This window comes from Cuculus canorus, chromosome 2 (genome assembly GCF_017976375.1).
Source record: "Cuculus canorus isolate bCucCan1 chromosome 2, bCucCan1.pri, whole genome shotgun sequence".
NCBI classification, from domain to species: Eukaryota; Metazoa; Chordata; class Aves; order Cuculiformes; family Cuculidae; genus Cuculus; species Cuculus canorus.
In genome coordinates, this window is record NC_071402.1 from 57,806,721 (window position 1) to 57,823,912 (window position 17,192).

General features: G+C 40.6%; 1 protein-coding gene across 3 annotated transcripts in view; it reads left to right on the forward strand.

Annotated features, from left to right (window-relative positions):
• Positions 1-9,819: 9,819 nt before the first annotated feature.
• CDH7 (cadherin 7) overlaps positions 9,820-17,192 on the forward strand; it is an 89,660-nt gene continuing 82,287 nt past the window's right edge. Inside the window, exons 1-2 of one of the 3 annotated variants that reach the window (XM_054059528.1) lie at positions 9,909-10,121; positions 11,843-11,938. The gene's annotated coding sequence lies outside the window, so the exon portion shown is untranslated. Of the gene's footprint in view, positions 10,122-11,842; positions 11,939-17,192 lie in introns of all 3 variants that reach the window. The other 2 variants (XM_054059529.1, XM_054059527.1) reach the window with 2 other exon arrangements.

Here is a 17,192-nt window from a genome sequence, read left to right on the forward strand (position 1 = left end):
CTATGAAGGAGATTTCATGATACACATATTTATTTATTTGTTGCTTTTAAGGAAAGAAAGAAGTGATTTTTTTAATTGAAGATACAAATTTCTCGGTCTTTTGTTTTAAAACTTTTCTTTGAATATACAGCATTTTTTTCTGTTTCCTGAGTGAAAACAGTAGCAAGTAAGTGACTAGAACACTAATAAAGAAAAGGTGAGATGTATTTGAGTTTTGTGTCTGTAATTCAAGGAGTTAAAGATTTTTTTTTTTTTTTTTTGTAAGTCATGTATCAAAGACTGTAGCATACGATTTGGACACTTTCTTTTCTATATTGCAATGCTTCTGAGTTAACAGCTGATTTTTATATAACTTTTTCCTTTGCTTCAGTTTCTATACCTGCTAATTGAGCAAATAGCAAGGTCTTTTATCCTTTCTTCTCCAGCTTACTAAGCTACCTAGAAGATAGCTGTACTTCAAAGGCCACATGTTACACCCAGCCGTTCCACCTAAATGCAGAGCCATACTAAACACTATAATTCCTGATTTGCCCTGATCTTTAATCCACAGTTTTATGAATTAACATAAACATCCAGTTTTTGACCAGTCTGGGAAAATTACCTCAATATCTGAAGAAACTTTTCTTTCAGAAGCATCAGTGTGCTTCCCTTTGAAGTAGTAAATGCTTGATATCATGGCTTAATGCAGTACTGTATTGCTTTGTTTGGCCTCAGAGAAGTATTGGTCTGATCCTTCATACAACAGAAAATACTGTGATCTGATATCTAGGGCTGAACCATGTAATTGCAGGAGCTTGTTTGCACCGGGGAAAGAAGGGTGGGGGTGCGGAGGGGTTATGCCTTCATCTTTCCCCGCTAATGCCTGCTGTGTGCTCTTATCTCATTTGGTAGATTAGAAAGAATTTAAAAAGAGGTAAATACCAAATCTTTATCTCACTTTTCATTTATTTTTCCTTCCAATTTCTTTTTTTTCTTCACTTGGATAACAGCTATACAGTAGTTTCCAATCACTGAAGCAGGTTGATAATATAGTAGGAAATGGTGATTATTCTTCTCTGTAAATTGATCTCAGAAATAGATCAGAAAACTTGCAGATGTTTCAGATAAAATTGTGGTATGTGTGTGATATGACCGATCTTGAGTCACACTAACATCAAGAATATTCTGCTAAGCGTTAAACAGCAAGACGTTCCTAAGCCTGAATAGTCAGCGTGCCTGCTTGAAATATACCCCAATTAAATAATTAGGTGTAACTTAATAAATGTTTGAACATCATTTTCTCTCCTCTTCTTTCAGTCCAACTGTCTTGTAGTTTATGTCACTATGGCCTACTTTTCAGCAAGAGCATGTCTTAATATTGAGTGTATCAAATCTAATCCTACGGTTTATTGTGGGCAGCCCCAGTTGTCCTGTTCTAAGGCTTTCCCTCTCTTTCTGGTGAAAAGCACTCGTACCCTGGCCCTGCTGGTGGCCTAAATCACCTCAATTTGTTCTAGCAATCAGAGGCAGCTGCTCCATGTGAAAGGACTGTGGACCACTGAACAGAGCATTAGGACTGACCTCAGGCTGAATACAAAAGGCTCAGCCTTTTCTAGGAGGCCAGTCGAGCATGTGCAAACAGATTTGCTGAAGTACAAAATGGCCCAGTGATTTAAAGCAAGTTTTCTTCTCTCTTTCTCTCTTTTTCCCTTTCAGAAATCAAACAGGATAGAGGATAGCCTGGGTACAATCTTAGCAACATCTGTTGCCTTTCACTAGGGTCTTGGCCAAGGACAATATCTGTTCAAAGAGGTACTGACATTTTATTGAAAGAGAAAAAAGCCTTAAATAGAGAAGCGTTTGGACATGTTTCCCAACACAGACAGTTGGGTCTTTTTATGGGTCAGAATGCTTTTGGAGAAATGCTTTTCCCCCTCCTTTCTCTCCCTTTTCTGGTGAAAGTGTCTGAAAACAAATCTTCAGCAAATTATAGAGCTCAGTGAGCTTACAGCACTGAAGAACAGTTACATTTTTCCTTGTTTGCTTTTATTCTCTGAACCAAAGGATGCTTGACAACCGAAATCTTAACCACTGTTAATAAGAACTGTGAAGGAATTTATGCTTAAGATTGTTTCACATCTGTTACTTTCTAATTTCCACATTAATTTGTCTTTTGAAACAACTAGTAATAGCAGTGGAGCAGCTGCAGCATTTTAACACTATTGCGATGACTGATACTCTATGAAGATATATTTTATATAGTTATTTGTTATGTTTGTTTTCCTGTGTGCTCTCCACCCCACCATAAACATTAATTTCATCCAGCACTTAGGAAGAGGCATTTACCTGTTTCTCTCTCCCTTTTTCCCTCACATAGCTTTTCACAGGCAATTTTGCTCTGTCCAACCATGACATGCCTTCATAAAAATGACAGATGAAGCAGCTGAGTAACCGGTAGGTATATTATCCTCCTGCAGGCATCTGCTGCTCAAAAGGCACCTATTCTTTTGTTGGCCTTGAGACTGAGGAGGAATATTGCATCCCACACGTGAGGCCATTCTTACCAGCCTTCCACTACTTTTAAGGCAATCGTGGTAAATTAAATAAAAGTTACTCAAAAGAAGTAATTATTCAATGACATAGATTAGCAATAAAGTTTTATAGGAGTAAAAAAATTCAGACAAAGAAGAGAATGCTAGAATCCTCCAGAAGAAAACTTGTGGTCCCTTCATTTTTACTGAATTTTGGTAAATCAGGTCATTAAGTTCGAAGCAACAAGAACATGCATGCATGAACATAAGCTCCATGACAGGAGATGACTTAAAGTAGCTAACTTATGTATGTATTTTATGCATGTGTGTAGTAAATTATTAATATTTATCTGTATGGTGGTACTTAACACTGATATTGGGGTTCTCGTCCTCTGTGTCCCATTATTGACCTAAAAAAACATCATCTCAGAAAGTTCTCAACAGAAACACGTATGACAACCTCCAGTGACTCCAACTAAAACAAAAGTGGTACTTCTGTAGAAAAAACAAGGCATGTAGGATTGGCAACATCAAGGTCAGTGTTGCTGAATTATTAGATACAGCATCCTAGTGACCAGTGCCTAATGTCTCTAAAGGCCAGGCTGGAAGAAATACACTAAAGGAGTGAATGGCATTGAACGGCTCTTACTTCTCCTGCTAGGGCACTACACCATTAACCTGCTAAGTGTGGGAGGAAGCAGGTTCCAGAGAATGGCAATTTTCTTTCACCTGCCTGCAACTTTCTTTTCCTGTTACACATGCAGGCATGGGTAAAAGTAGGAGGAAATAGGAACAGATAAACCTCTGTTTTTATTCTTCTAGCACAACTATTGTTGTAACGCCTTGAGACCGGCATTTTCACAGCAATGGTCAAATATTTCCACTACCTTTTGTAGGAGTGAGACAAAGTGCTGAGCTTCATACTCAGCTCATTTTCTAACCAACATTGACTTACATCTTTCATAAAACATTCTTCTGTCATGGAATCAAAAGATATTTTCCTACCGATTTTAATGAATGCAGAATCTATACCAAGAACATGCAGAAGGTGGATAGGACTAAGGGATTTGAAACGTTTTTAACATTTTAAGTATAAAAGTAATGTCTAAGCTGTATTTCCTACGGAATAAAAAAAATTGATGAATACACTAGCTGGGTGGAAAATTAACATAACAAATCATGTTTCCTTCAGCACTCACTAACTAATTGTGAGAGTGGGCAGTTCAAGATTATGAAGATAGTTACATTTTTTCTCTGGGCCACTTTGAAGATATTTCTATCTCCTTATTCAACTGCTTATGCTATTAAAGAACTTTTTATCCATAAACACTCATGTACAGGAGTTGAGCATTTAGGTTAACATTCAGACAAGAAAAGTTTGATTGCCTCAAAGTGAAAAAGAAGGGTCACCAGTGTGCTCCTTGCTTGTTGTGTTTCTCATGCTTGTACTGCTCAGATTGTACATTTTGTAAATGTTTTGATGTTTAGTGCTTTGGGATTGTTGTTGGGAGGTCTTTGTGTGCTTGTTTTTGTCTTTGGTTCTGGGGTGGTTTTTTTTGAAAGAGAGAAAGGCCTTGTCCAGTTACTGCTGTGATCTGGGGAAAAACATACAATTAAGTAAGATTTGCTTACTTACCTAATGTGTTCACACAGGGAAGGTTATGAGCATCTTGAATACCACTCATGACGCAGGTGTATACATAATTTGGACCAATTATTCAGAAAAGACTTCTAAATTGCAGCTGTAATTTCTAATTTTGTTCATGCAAGTATTCAAGCTTGTACTGACAAACTACACTGAAACACTGAAACCTGGTTTGGGTTTAGAGGTCAATGGAAGAATTATACACATTAATTTTGTACAGTTGATACAAACTCTGACCTGAAGTGATACATCCTGCTGTGTATGGGCTGTTACTAGTTTATTTATGTATGAGTACATATTGGCATTATTCATAAGTAACTTAGCTGCAGATATTCAGATGACTGCTATACAGTAACAGCCCCCTAAAGTGTGCAAAACTCTCTGAAGTCAACTGAGCTTCCTATGTATAACTTTTCATAGCAGCAGACGAATGTCTTCAGTCTACATCGCAATTCCTCTGAAAAACCGACCTCAGCTGTACCACAGTGTGAATGCCCTGCAGAATTGAACTTAATACCCAACAGAAACTTATCTGACCGAGGTTTTGTCCTGCATACATCAGAAAAAAAGGAGAGATGATTACAAAAATGGTGATGATGCCCCTCTACCAACAGGATCTTGCTGATGAAGCATTAATCCAAGACCCATGTTTGTGGACTTTTTTATTTACAATTTGAACTATTATGTTCATCGAGAGATGCTCATAAACGTAGCACTGTGATGTCTGTTACAAGCCAGTTTAACTTAGCACCCTTGCAACGTTAGTGCAAGCCCAAGGATACACAAGTAGTTGGCACTCTGCTTGCACTTTTCAAAGACTGGATATTCTTCTGCTCCTGCCCTGTCTGTGCCTTTCCTAATGATTTTATTTGAACAATCTCCTTGAATGAAACAGGAATACAGTCCTGCTGTATTCTATCTCAGTGCTGGCCAGCTTCGTACATCCACTTACAGTATGATGAATAGCACCTGGAGCCTGGCCACACAGCACACATTCTGGTCTCAGGGTATTTTTAAACCATCTATCCTTGCTTGTACAAATACCCATTCCTGTGTGACCACAATGAAATTCTCCATTCCTCTTTCAGTCTTCTGACAGCCTATCTGCGCTTGCCACCCTCTTCTTGCAAGATGCAGTTGTTTACCAATTGATTTCTCCTTATGCTGTTCTTATTGCTGTGTGACTAAAAAATTACCCTCAATGGCAGAATCTTTTTCTTTCATTTTTGGAGCCTCCTTATAGTTAGACAGGCTTGTTTTCTATCTAGTTTCATAACTTTACAGATTCCTTTCCTACAATTCCCTCTGTTTTATCTGTTCTTCCTGACAACATGAGCCCCATTTTTATCTGCATTCATATTTATTACCTTAGGCAATAAGAACTTCATATTACTATTACTGTTACATTGCTTCAGATTAAATACATTTACTTCCGAAGAATACCATTCTTGCAAATATGTAAGTTAACCAGATTTGCCAGTATATGTGGGCCCAATACACCATCAAATAACTGTGGAAACTCAAGAGAAGATACAGAGAAACCAAAGACCAACAGGTGGAGACATGGTGGTAATGTTGAATTGATAAGGTAACACTTCCAAAGTTGAAGGGTGATTGTGGATGCATAGAAGACCTCATAAATTAATCAAATGAATCACCACTATCATTATTTGCTACAGTTTAGTTCATATTAGTATGTCTTTTCAGCCGCTGTATCTTTAGAGGCTATTTGCAAAATATCTTCTAAAGAACTTATTCCACAACTCAATCTTCATTTCTAGATTTGAATCCAAGCTAATGTAACCACAGCAATGGACAGTTCCTATGTGATTCAGAAGTTGAGAAACGCACATCAGAACTATAGCTACCTGTAAATATTATTTCTGGATAAAAAAGACCTTACCTAAAAGCCATTTATGGAGTCCCCAGTATTTGCAGAGAGCAACATGTGCTCATGGTGGTAAGAAATCTTTTCCTTTAAAGAAGATCTTAAACTGCAAGCTCTCCTACTTGCCTCGTGAAAGCCTAATATCCATATATATTTTCAGGAAAAGCTAGCATTTTGCCTCTGAGTGTAATACATTCTCATATTGGAGGAACTTTGCAAGCTGTTGCTGAGTGCATAATCGAAGTTATTTCTGCCTACACAGTCAATGAGTTACCAGCACCCAGGCAGCAGTTAACAGACATTTCCTTTTTTCAGAGTGAGTATTTTGAGTGTACAGGTAGAAATGCTAATATTAAGCGGCTGTCAGTGGCTCAGGGGACTGAGCAAAACTATAAACTTTTACGTTTTCTGCCTTACATCAAAATCCTCCCTAAGCAGTGGCCACCAAAGCTCTCACCATGTAAGAAGCATTTGAGAGCCTGTTTCAGAATAGGTTTTGTGGTCCTGATGCTATACAGAACACCAACACAACTTGTACAGTGAAGAGGCATCCTTAACACTTTCAGAAGTCAAAGGATGAGAAAGGTGCCAGTACCAATGCACCCTTTGATGCCTGCAGTCAGCCTTTACGAGGCCTATCTAAGAGACAGTCTAGCATGGCCCAATGTTTGTTTTTACAAACCATAGACTTTCCTCCGGAAATGGTACACTCGTACCTCTCAAAATGACTAAATGCACTACAAAACATATTAGAAAGACTGGCACTGTAAATACTTTGGATTACACCCAAAATGATTCAGTCAATGTATTGGAATGGACTGACTCATTGGCAAAAACCCACCACCAAGACAGTCAAGAACAAATTGTATTAAAAAATATACATTTGCTTATGTTACTAAAAATGGTAGATTGCCAAAAAAGACTAAGAATAATTGTGCCTTTATATTTTATTCTGCCTGTGCAATGAAATTAAATTGGTCTGCTTAGTCACACTTTTTGCTTGGAGTCACTGGGCTGTTTTCCTCCCATGAAAGTCAAAGGGTTTAATGCATTTTATTTTGACATGACAGCATGAGCATTTAGAAAAATAATCAGACAAAAATATCTACCCTGTTTCCAGCATAGTAAAAATAAGTTCAAATGTTTTCACAGACACAGAGTTTAATGAAAAGTTTTGCTTGAGAGAATATAGATTTTTGGAACATAAAGCACATTCTTGAGAGAGGTCTGTTAAGTCAGAAGGAACATCATGAAATACCCTGTGAAGGTCTACACATGAAAGCTTTTTAATTGGGTGATAATTGGCTATTCCAATTCTCCATCAGCAATATCTGGATCAGAATGAAAAATAATGAGAAACAATCCTTCCTTTATAAAGATTTTAAGTGGTTGTAAAACTATTTAGTCTCTATTTTGAACCTGAAGAGCAAAGAGAAAGTTTGAAGATGCTAGGTAGAGTTTATGAAGCTCATGACGTCGCGTAGGTATTTTTTTTTGTACCATTCAATTCTCAAAAAATGATTTTTTCTCTTATTTTAAACTGTTCTATTTTTGTCATTCAAGTCATAGCTACTGAATTAAGCAGGAAAAGATAAGGTTCCCAAGTACTGGTTACATCTCAGAATGAATTTGGAAGAAGATAAAACGGAGGTGTTTGTGATATTTAGTGATGAAAAAAAGATAATCTGTCCTTGAACCTTGTCCTCTAAGGATCACTGCAAAGAGTCTTATTTTGATTAACTTGTGAAAGATGAATTACGGATTGGGGGAGAAGGACAAAGGAAAGAAAAATCTTTAATTGCAATCTTAGGCAACAGTGTACAATCATGTTTCAGGATTTTCTTGCCTGAATACATCCTATTACATTGCAACCATGTACTCGGATGCTCCGTAATTTGGAGAATGAAGATTGCTTCTAGTTGCCCTCTTTAAACCACTTCTTCAGTTCACAGTTGCCATGATGCTGAACTGCCTCTCTCTGATTAGAAGGGTGGCATTGGAACATGTCTGAAAACGAAGCTAAAATAGAAGGAACAGATAGCAGTTATATATTACATTTATTAAAATACGCAGGCATTGTTTGCACTTATGTATTGAAAGGCTACAAACCAATCCAGAAATGAAAATTATTGTTTAAAAAAGTCATTTGTGATCTAAAAACATTATTTTGTTGGGTTTTTCTTTAAGAAGTGAGTTTATCCTCACATTACTTTAGTATTTTTGACACCACAGTTCATAGTATAATGTATAACAGGAATGAAAATTAATTATTAATGCATATTACTAGCTTTTTTCATATTATGTTGAGAATGCTTTTCTGATAAAGCTGGAAATCAAAAGATACTGGCCAAGGTTCATTTCTTACAGTTGCCCTTGGTATGATCCATTGTTCTAAAAACAGTAGGTGTTAAAAATAATTTTGTCCGTGGAAAATGTCAGATCAGCAGCTCTGCCAACACTTGGAACCTGTGCTTTTTTTTTTTTTTTTTTTTTTTTTTCTTTTCCAGGAGGCGTCCTGACTTCTGGGTGATCACGTTTCAGCTGTAGACCCGTTTCATTCTGCCAGACCCAAAAGGCTTGAGCGCTGCTGAAACAGGGCAGAAAGTTGGTGCTGCCTCTTCCCCCGCCGGCCCAAGGCGAAACAAAGCAGGGATTCATTTCCCCGGGCAGCTCCGGGCGTGCGGGGATGCGCTCGGATGCCGCTCAGCAATAGCCCCAGCGTGACACTGCGCCTTCTCCTCCTACCGCTGCGCAGAACCCCATCGCGGGCACACTCGCCTCTCTACACTCTTTGCTTTATGAAATCACTTGGTTTATTTATCCCAATTATTATATTATTGTTTTCTCCTCCCCGCTCACCCTCCCTGGTTTATACAGCGGGTAGGAGGGACAGCAGCACCGAGGAGGCGGAGGGGAGCAGGGGTGCGGGGTTTTAGATCCCTGCTCGGTGGCAGGTCCGTGCCACCCCCGGGACCTGGAGAGGGGACCCGGGGACCTGGAGAGGGACCGCGGGATCTGGAGAGGGGACCCAGGGACCTGGAGAGGGGGACCGGGGACCTGGAGAGGGGGACCGGGGACCTGGAGAGGGGTAACCGAACCGGGACCTGGAGAGGAGGATCCGGGACCTGGATAGGGGACCTGGGACCTGGAGAGGAGGACACGGGACCTGGAGAGGGGGGAACCGGGACCTGGAGAGGGGGGAACCGGGACCTGGAGGACCCGAGACCTGGAAAGGGGACCTGGGGGGGGGACCTGGGGACCTGGAGAGGGGGACCCGGGACCTGGAGAGGGGACGCCAGCATCCCCACCGCAGGGCAGGAGATGTGGATGTTGCACGTGGGACCCGGGCAGGCTGGGGAGACTTAAAAGGCAAAACAGACCCCGCAAGTTCAGATTAGTTTTGCGACTTTGCCTCCACGCCGCGGGAACTCAATTGGTCGCACCTTCTAAGACAAGTTGGGGGGTGGTAGTGGTAAAAAAAAAAATCTTAAAACTCTCTCCCTCATCTCCGCGTTTCAAATGCAAATCGGGAGATAGATTGTCTCCCGCCCCACCCCCTAGCCCGGCTCCTGATTTTGATCCAAAGGACTCCATCTGTATATCCTGTCAAGGAGGAGGAGGATGCGAGGCGGGGGGGGGGAGCGGGGCCGGGCAGGCTGCTCGCTCCCTGGATCCCTTTTCAACAGCCGCTGCTGGGGCTTCGGGAGCTACAAAGAGCCCGGCGCCTCCTCCCCGCGCCCTCGGACGGAGCCGGCAGCCTGCTCCGGCCACCGCGCGGTGATATCCCGGAGAAGCATCTCCACCTCCTCTGCCTTCTTCCCTCCCTCCATCCCTCCCTCCTCTTCCTCCTCCTCCCGCAGCCGCTCTCCGCACCCAGTCGGAGCTGGGCTTTGGCAGCGGCACCCAGCGCTCCCCTCGGTGCCCGGCGGTGCCGCGGAGGAGGAGCGGAGCGGCGCTCCGAGCTGCCCCCATGCCGGGCGGGCGCTCCGGCCCCCGCCTGGCACCGGCCCCTCGGCACCTCGCACCGCCGGCTCTGGGGATTAAAACACAGCGCTGGGCAGCCGAGGGAGAAGAGCAGGTGAGTGCTCCACCTGTGCCTCGCTTTCCCTCCCCGGTCTGGGTCGAGAGAGGTGGGAATAGTTGCGGGGAAGGGCTGTGTGCGGTTCGTCTCCCCTCCCTTGCGCTCGGGCTGCGGCTCTGCGGACTCACCCGGGGCGGCGGCGGCCCGGGGAGCGCTGCTGGGAGCGGGGGCACCGGCACCAGGTACCGCGGGGGGACCGTGGGGAGCAGCAGCGCCGGTGCTGCGCGCGTCTGTGTGCCGTCTGGATAATAGGAGAACAATAGCACCTCTCTGATCTTTGGAGGTGGGGTGGAGGAAGGGAGGACCACAGACTTGTGCAAAATACCGGCAGCACTAAGTCCTGGCTACCTCAGTCCTTTCTGCTAAACCAAAACTGCTGCTTTGCTTTGATTTTGGGAGTTCGGCGCCGAAGCTACAGAGCAAAAGATTACTGAGGCCGGGAAATTCGCCGAGTTATTTCCCAGAGCTTTCCCCTTTTAATGTCGAGGATGTTCTAGAGTTTGCAAATGTTGAAGTGACGGGAGCTTAGTTCTTTGATTAGTATTCAGCTGGTAGGGCTCGCCCTGCAGTCCTTGGCTGTTCGACCCTTCCCCCTCCACCCCGTCCCCCCATCTATCCGTATATCCACGCACAGGCATGTCCTGCTTTCCTGTGATAGGCGGTGTGCGCTGGTAGCAGGTTGTTTGTGATCTGGATCCTCAGACTTCTAGTTGCTAAATGGAGGGGGGAAAAAAATCCCTCTTTGAGATAAGATTTAGCATTTATACTCCATCTTTTTCAAAAGGTGAGGTGGTTCAGGTGAGCCAGGACTCCGCAAATGATGCCTTCCCTGACAAGTTGGAGGATTCAGGGAGGGACGGGAGGTGGACACTAGTGAGGCATTCTGAATCTGGGAACTGAAATGTTGATACTTTAATCTTTTCCCATTGCAGAGATAAAATCTTGTGTTCCGATAGATAACTTCTCAACTTAACGCAGACTTGAAAAGGCAGTACATACTTCATAGTCTCTCTAACAAGACATACTGCCTTGCCATTTTTCAGCTGAAACACGGGTGATTGTACAGCTTTGCAGAAAATAAATTGCTTTTCCAAGACAAAGAAGTAAATTAATACAGGAACGAAACTCTTTAAGAATGCCAGTTTCTGAAACAGTATCTCCTTGGCAGTGATGTCTGACTTTACTGCTCTACCCTTATTATATTTACCATTTGTTCCTATGTTACTTTATTTGAACTTTGCAGTGAATTGTTACTGGCGAAAGTTAGATACTTACTCTGTTTATGAAAAAGAAAGGTCTGCATGATCTCAGATGAAGAGCCATTCAAATGGGCAAGTTAGATTAACAGCGTGAAAGTTGCATAAGTAAATTAAGTTTACTTAGAATATAGCTTCTGAAGGCACAACAGGTCAGCAGATAAAGATCATTTGGGGAATGATGCTGGTTTCCTCTTAGCAGTATCATAACAGTTTTAAAGATGCCAAAGTCGAGCGAGGATGTTAAGAAATAATTTGACTGTGCCTCATTAAAGCTAGTTCAGTGCAGCGGGTGTGTTATCATCTTTGGGGGGAAAAAACAACAAAAAACCCTCTAAAAAATCCATAAGAACTATCTAGGGAACAAATGTGACATCCTATTTAAACTCCTTGCACACACTTTTCTAACTCTCTAGCCTGCAGCTGCCGGGGGATCTAATCTAGACACACGTCTTTTTTTAGGGTCATGAAGAAAGGCTAAGGCTAACAATTGCAATAAAATCCACAGCAAGGGCAGAAGAGCAAAGGAGCTAAAAGCTGACTGACAACTAACGTTAAGTATGTTAAATATCTTAGATTTGAGTACTTATATACTACAGGTAGCTTTTAATCTGTTAGGGAAATATCAAAGGTAATAATCTGAGCTACCACTGCATGTTAGAAGTGCCTGTCAGTTAATGTGAATAAAAACCCAAACGTCAGTAATGTAGACTGTTTTCTTGCAAAAAGCCATTAACGATTGCAGTTTTAATCAGAGGGCATTTCACCCCTGTAATGGGAGACTTTACTGTAATTAAAGGCTGATGTAGGTCATTAGAATTGTGTTAAGGAGTCGGATGACAGCCACAAAACTCTCTTAAGTCTACTTTTATTGAATTAATAACAAAGCACTCTTGATTATTTGTTATTAATTTAATAGCAAAGTATTCTTGTCATTCCTTAGAAAAGGGTAATTGTAACACATTTGTATAACTGCAGATTATCTATGCATTATCTGGTGAGAAGAATGGATATAGCATTCATGCAGATTTTCGCCTATCCTTTTCATGTATAACTCTACATGTGTGCAAGTTGTGTTCATATTTTTCTATGTTTCTTCAGCAGTTAGAGACGTGACTGAAAAAAATAATTGTTAATGCAAGACCTTAGGTTGTTCTACTCTATCTTAAAGTCCTACTTTGCTATAAACCTGGCTAAGCCTTTTCTCAGATGTCTTCAAGTCAAGAGCTGACTCCAATGGCAGTAGAAAATATTTTCAACTTGAAACAGTTGGCAGATTAATAAACTACTTGAGAGTTGGTTTTAATTACAGGTTGGCTAGAAATTCTCTGTGTATGACTTTGGCTGTTGGTTTTAATATCTTCTCAGCACATAGTGAAGGCCTTTCCCGAGCCATTCAGTTTCCTTTAGTTTATCATGCACTAGTCCCCCCCCCCCCCCATGTATGCTTTCATTCTACTATTGGGTATTGTTTTCTCACGGCAATAAAAAATCATTACATCCTAGCTGAGGAAGGGTGCATAAAATAGATGATGGTTACTTGTGTTCCTCCTGTCAAACCGGGCTTAACTCTAAGCAGTAATGCAGGAGTGCCTCCTCTGGGAATTCAAGGGTTCTGCAAGAAAGTCATACCTAGGTATTATGTGAAATTCCTAAGCTTAAAAGAGGCTGCAGAAATCGAGCTTGTGGAAATTTAAATATTTGACTGATTGGTTACAGATATACAAATACTGCTAGGGTTTCCTGTCAATAACTGATCAAATTAGCATAATCCTTTCCAGCAACTTAGATCTATAAAATGTACTGTAGTGAGGTGAAAAAACAAGAAAGCTCGTTTCACGTAGAGGAAATGATATTAAAAAGAAAATATCTTTCTTTTATTATTTTTTCTTGGTGGGGGAAAAAAGAAACCTACCAGCAACCCAAACAATTTAGCACTCTCGCCACATACAATCTTATGATCAACTGCAGAGCAGTGTGGAAGACCAAGAGCTGTTGCATGGTTTTCTTGACATTTTTTTCTGAAGCCATATAATTTATTGAAGTGTGCCTAGTGTTTTTCTGTTTTCTCATCAGGTCCTTTCACCTGAGTTGGAGGGTATTTGGGACAGTTTAGTGTAACAGCTCCATATGTTTGGAGCAGTGGTATTTTTTGGCTTGATAACCAGATGCAGACTGCAGGTTGTGCATTTCATTTATGGATCCCCCATGTGAATATTTAGGCCAGTTAGTGGCAGGAGGTTGTGGTCTGTAGTTGTAATGTCATCTGGCACAGGGAATCAATAGGTTTCATAGTACTACCTTGACTTGCAGAGCTTCATTTCAAGGAAGGGTCCCCACCTCGCTTGCTCCACACCTTCCTTCTTTTTTTCTTTTTTTTCTTTTTTCTCTCCCTGAAAATAGCGATAATCAAACATTGCAATCTACACCGTAATTAGAAATGTTATCTTCTCTAAACCTTTGTCTCAAGGATCACAGAGTTCCTGTGCCTCTGAAAGTCTCCCGTGATACTTAGAATGTGTGACATTGAGGAGCTGAAGGCTCATAACAAAGAGGAATTTTCTCTGCCAGAAAAAGTGGCAGCATTTCCGATGGGCATTGTAAAATTGAATGTCAAAGCATAAATATTTCAGTGAGGATAGTTCAGCTATCAGTGGGTGAGGGGGCTCACCTTCTGATTCCACTGTGTTTAAGGGATCAGGGTTCAAGATCCAGTGGCAACAGTTGCCCTTAGAATTATCTCAAGGTGCAGGGTCTTCTTTTATTGAATGGCTAAAGTAGAGAAAAAACATCCCAAACATGGGATAACTGTGTCCTATTGACCAAGCCAAACGAAAATCTACTGGCAGGTGTTGTTTGGGCTGCACTTTCAGAGAAGTGAGATCCAGGTTTTGCAATGGTATCAAGAACTGAAGTGATCTGATGAGAGGAGAACAATGGAGTGGGGTAGAGGGAAGGCAATAGGAGTGGAAAACCCTTTAATTGCACCTTAAATAGATGCCCTGAGCTGACAACAAGGCTTCCAAGTAGATAAATGCAATCCAGACTGGTAGAGTTTAATAATGGAAAAGAGTGAAGGACAAAATTCCCAGTTGGTTTTAAGGGGTTGATAAGGAAGAGATGTAGTTCATAGATTAAGCTGGCGTTGTGACCCCGGTAGCAATGTGTGAGTGGAAATCTGTAGGAATTTGCACTTTAGCTGCAAAGGTTAGGTGGTATGAATATGATCATAAAAGCCTTCAGCGAATGACTCTGTAAGACTGGGGAAATCTCAAGGGTAGGGAAAGATAGTTTCCATGAGGGTGTCTAGGAGACTGAAGACATGTTTCGTCCATATCAACTGGTACTCACTGCAACACAGAAACAGTGAGGAGTAGTCTTGATGCGTTGTTTCAGAAATTATGGAGTGAAGCAAAATATTCAGAGAGATTTTCAGTGGGTGTAAATTACCCTTAATTGCTTGCAGTGAGTGGAACTATTCCTTAAAGCTGAGGATTTATGATCTGAATGTTTTCAACAAATCAAGATTGCCCCTCGGAGACTGTGCATAATAGTGTCTTTTTGACACTAGCAGATTGTTTTGGCAAAGTAGAGTAGTAACATTTTTCAGATTAGCAGTGTTCACCAGAACATTTCTGCTACTCAACTGTGGCTTAAATATAGTTCAATTTTTATGCAGCAGATGGAAGAAAATGTAAGTTTTATGGTATATATTGAATAAGGAGGTTATTATTTTTTCAGATGTATATTCTTCAGTTTGATGTTTTATATATCAACCAGCTATTTAAGAACACAAGCATGAGAGAGTAGATTTTCAGTAGATATTTTTTATGTTTTTTTTTTATTTTTTTTTTAATTTTTGTAGCTGTTCACACAGATTGCTTTGGTAAGACGTACTATGGGTACAGTCCAGATCACATAACATAGTCTTTGAATTATGCACCAGTTGTTATACTTCATATTTTTCATGTTTGTGGTTGTTAGGGCTTTAGACAAAGTAAAAAGGGAATACAGGCTTAAGTGTGCAAGGTGAAGCCTAGTCCTTTAAATATACTAGCAGACAAATTAATTTTATTTTTTAAGCCTAGATTAGTTTTTATGTAGGCAAAGTGTAAGTGAGGAGACAAGATTGCATTTGTCCCTGTTTGGGGAGGGGAATAGCATTTTGGAGATCCATAAAGAAGATGTAAAGGTACACTTATGTCCTATGGCAATTAATTACATCAATTGCACATGCAAATATTTCTCAGTTCTGCTTCGGAGTCCTCTTTGTGCAGAATGTGATACTACGTTATAAAAGCACCTTTAAACACCAAAGACAAAAAACAGTTACGGGTCAGATTTTCGTTCTCTTCACACTCGAACCTGTAAATCCAGACAACAGAGGAGGCATTGGAATTGGAGTGCTGCTTTCCCTCTTTTGCTGTCAGTGTTAGTCATTTCCACTGCTGCAAGTGCAACCCTGAACACTGAAGATACGCCTTGATGAGGAAAAAAAACCCAACAGCACCTTTTAGTTTTCAGCTTTATGAATGATGTAATGTTGCTTATGTGGAGGTGTGGACTTTGATACTTGTGGACTTCGCAGAACAGGTGATGTTGAAATGCTAGTTAGGCTTAGACAGAAATACAATAGTTTATTTTTTTAACATATAACCATAACAATTCCATGTAAATATATATGTATATCTCAGTAAAAAAGGTGGTGAAATGTGGTTTAATAAATAAGTTCCTAAAACAGAAAATGTTTTTAAATATCAGATGCTTTTACTTTTGCTTTTCAGCACACTCAAAAGGTGGCGTGCTGAAACAACTATAAATAAAAACCTAAAAAAAAGGGAGGGCTCTAAGAGGAATGTAAAGATTTTTCATGAAGAAGAGGAGGAAGGGAGTGAAGAGTGTTTCAGAGCAGAAAGTGTTGCCACACAGCTGAATAAAAATAATTGGAATTTTGGAGACTGTGTGGTGAAAGTATTTGAGAATGAGTAAATGACAACAATTTTTTTTTTTCCTAGGGGGTGTGAGTATTCTGATTTTCATCAGATTGTGCTGTCTAGCATATGGGCTGTTTTTCAGTTGGTATTTTGGGTGTGTTTTTCAGTTCTGTGCTGTGGTGTGTGGCTGAGGACCATAGCACTCCATATGGTGGCTTTCATACTTTCCTGCAGGTGTAAAAGAAAGGATATAAGAGAACACTACTACAGATAAAGGTTAGAGCAATCCTAAGTTTGAAATGTCTGTTCAGAGCAAGAACAAGACATTTCAAACTGCTTAGTGGAAAGACTAACATATTATAAGTGTTTTACCGCCATTGCTTAAGAAAATCTGTTTCATATTTTTCTCTCGGATAAATAACAATCCACTACTTCCTTGAAATAAACTGACAGTTTATCAATATTAGGTGTCTTTAACTTGATGTAACTTAGAGGGGGAAGGCAAAGGATATGTAAATGACCTCTGCTACAAACGATGCTTATTTTATTTGAACTGAGCAGTAGGAAGTGAACATATCACCAAGGAAGCACAGCTACCCACAGCAGCCCTCACAGTAATTACTATGTCATATGGTCATGATTTACCCATAGAGTCAGATCAAAATTGAGCTATGACTAGTTGGAATTAATCATTTTAAATTATGCTCTGCTAGCGAGATTAACCCGAGTGTTAATTCGGACATGAAAAGAGAGTCCATGTTGGAGAGACTTTTTTTGTAACTGCAGCATCACATTTTCAAAATTTAGGTCTTTAGGTAAGACATTGCCTATTCTTTTTTTTTTTTTTTTTTTTTTCCTGGGGGGAGAGACCGAATTCT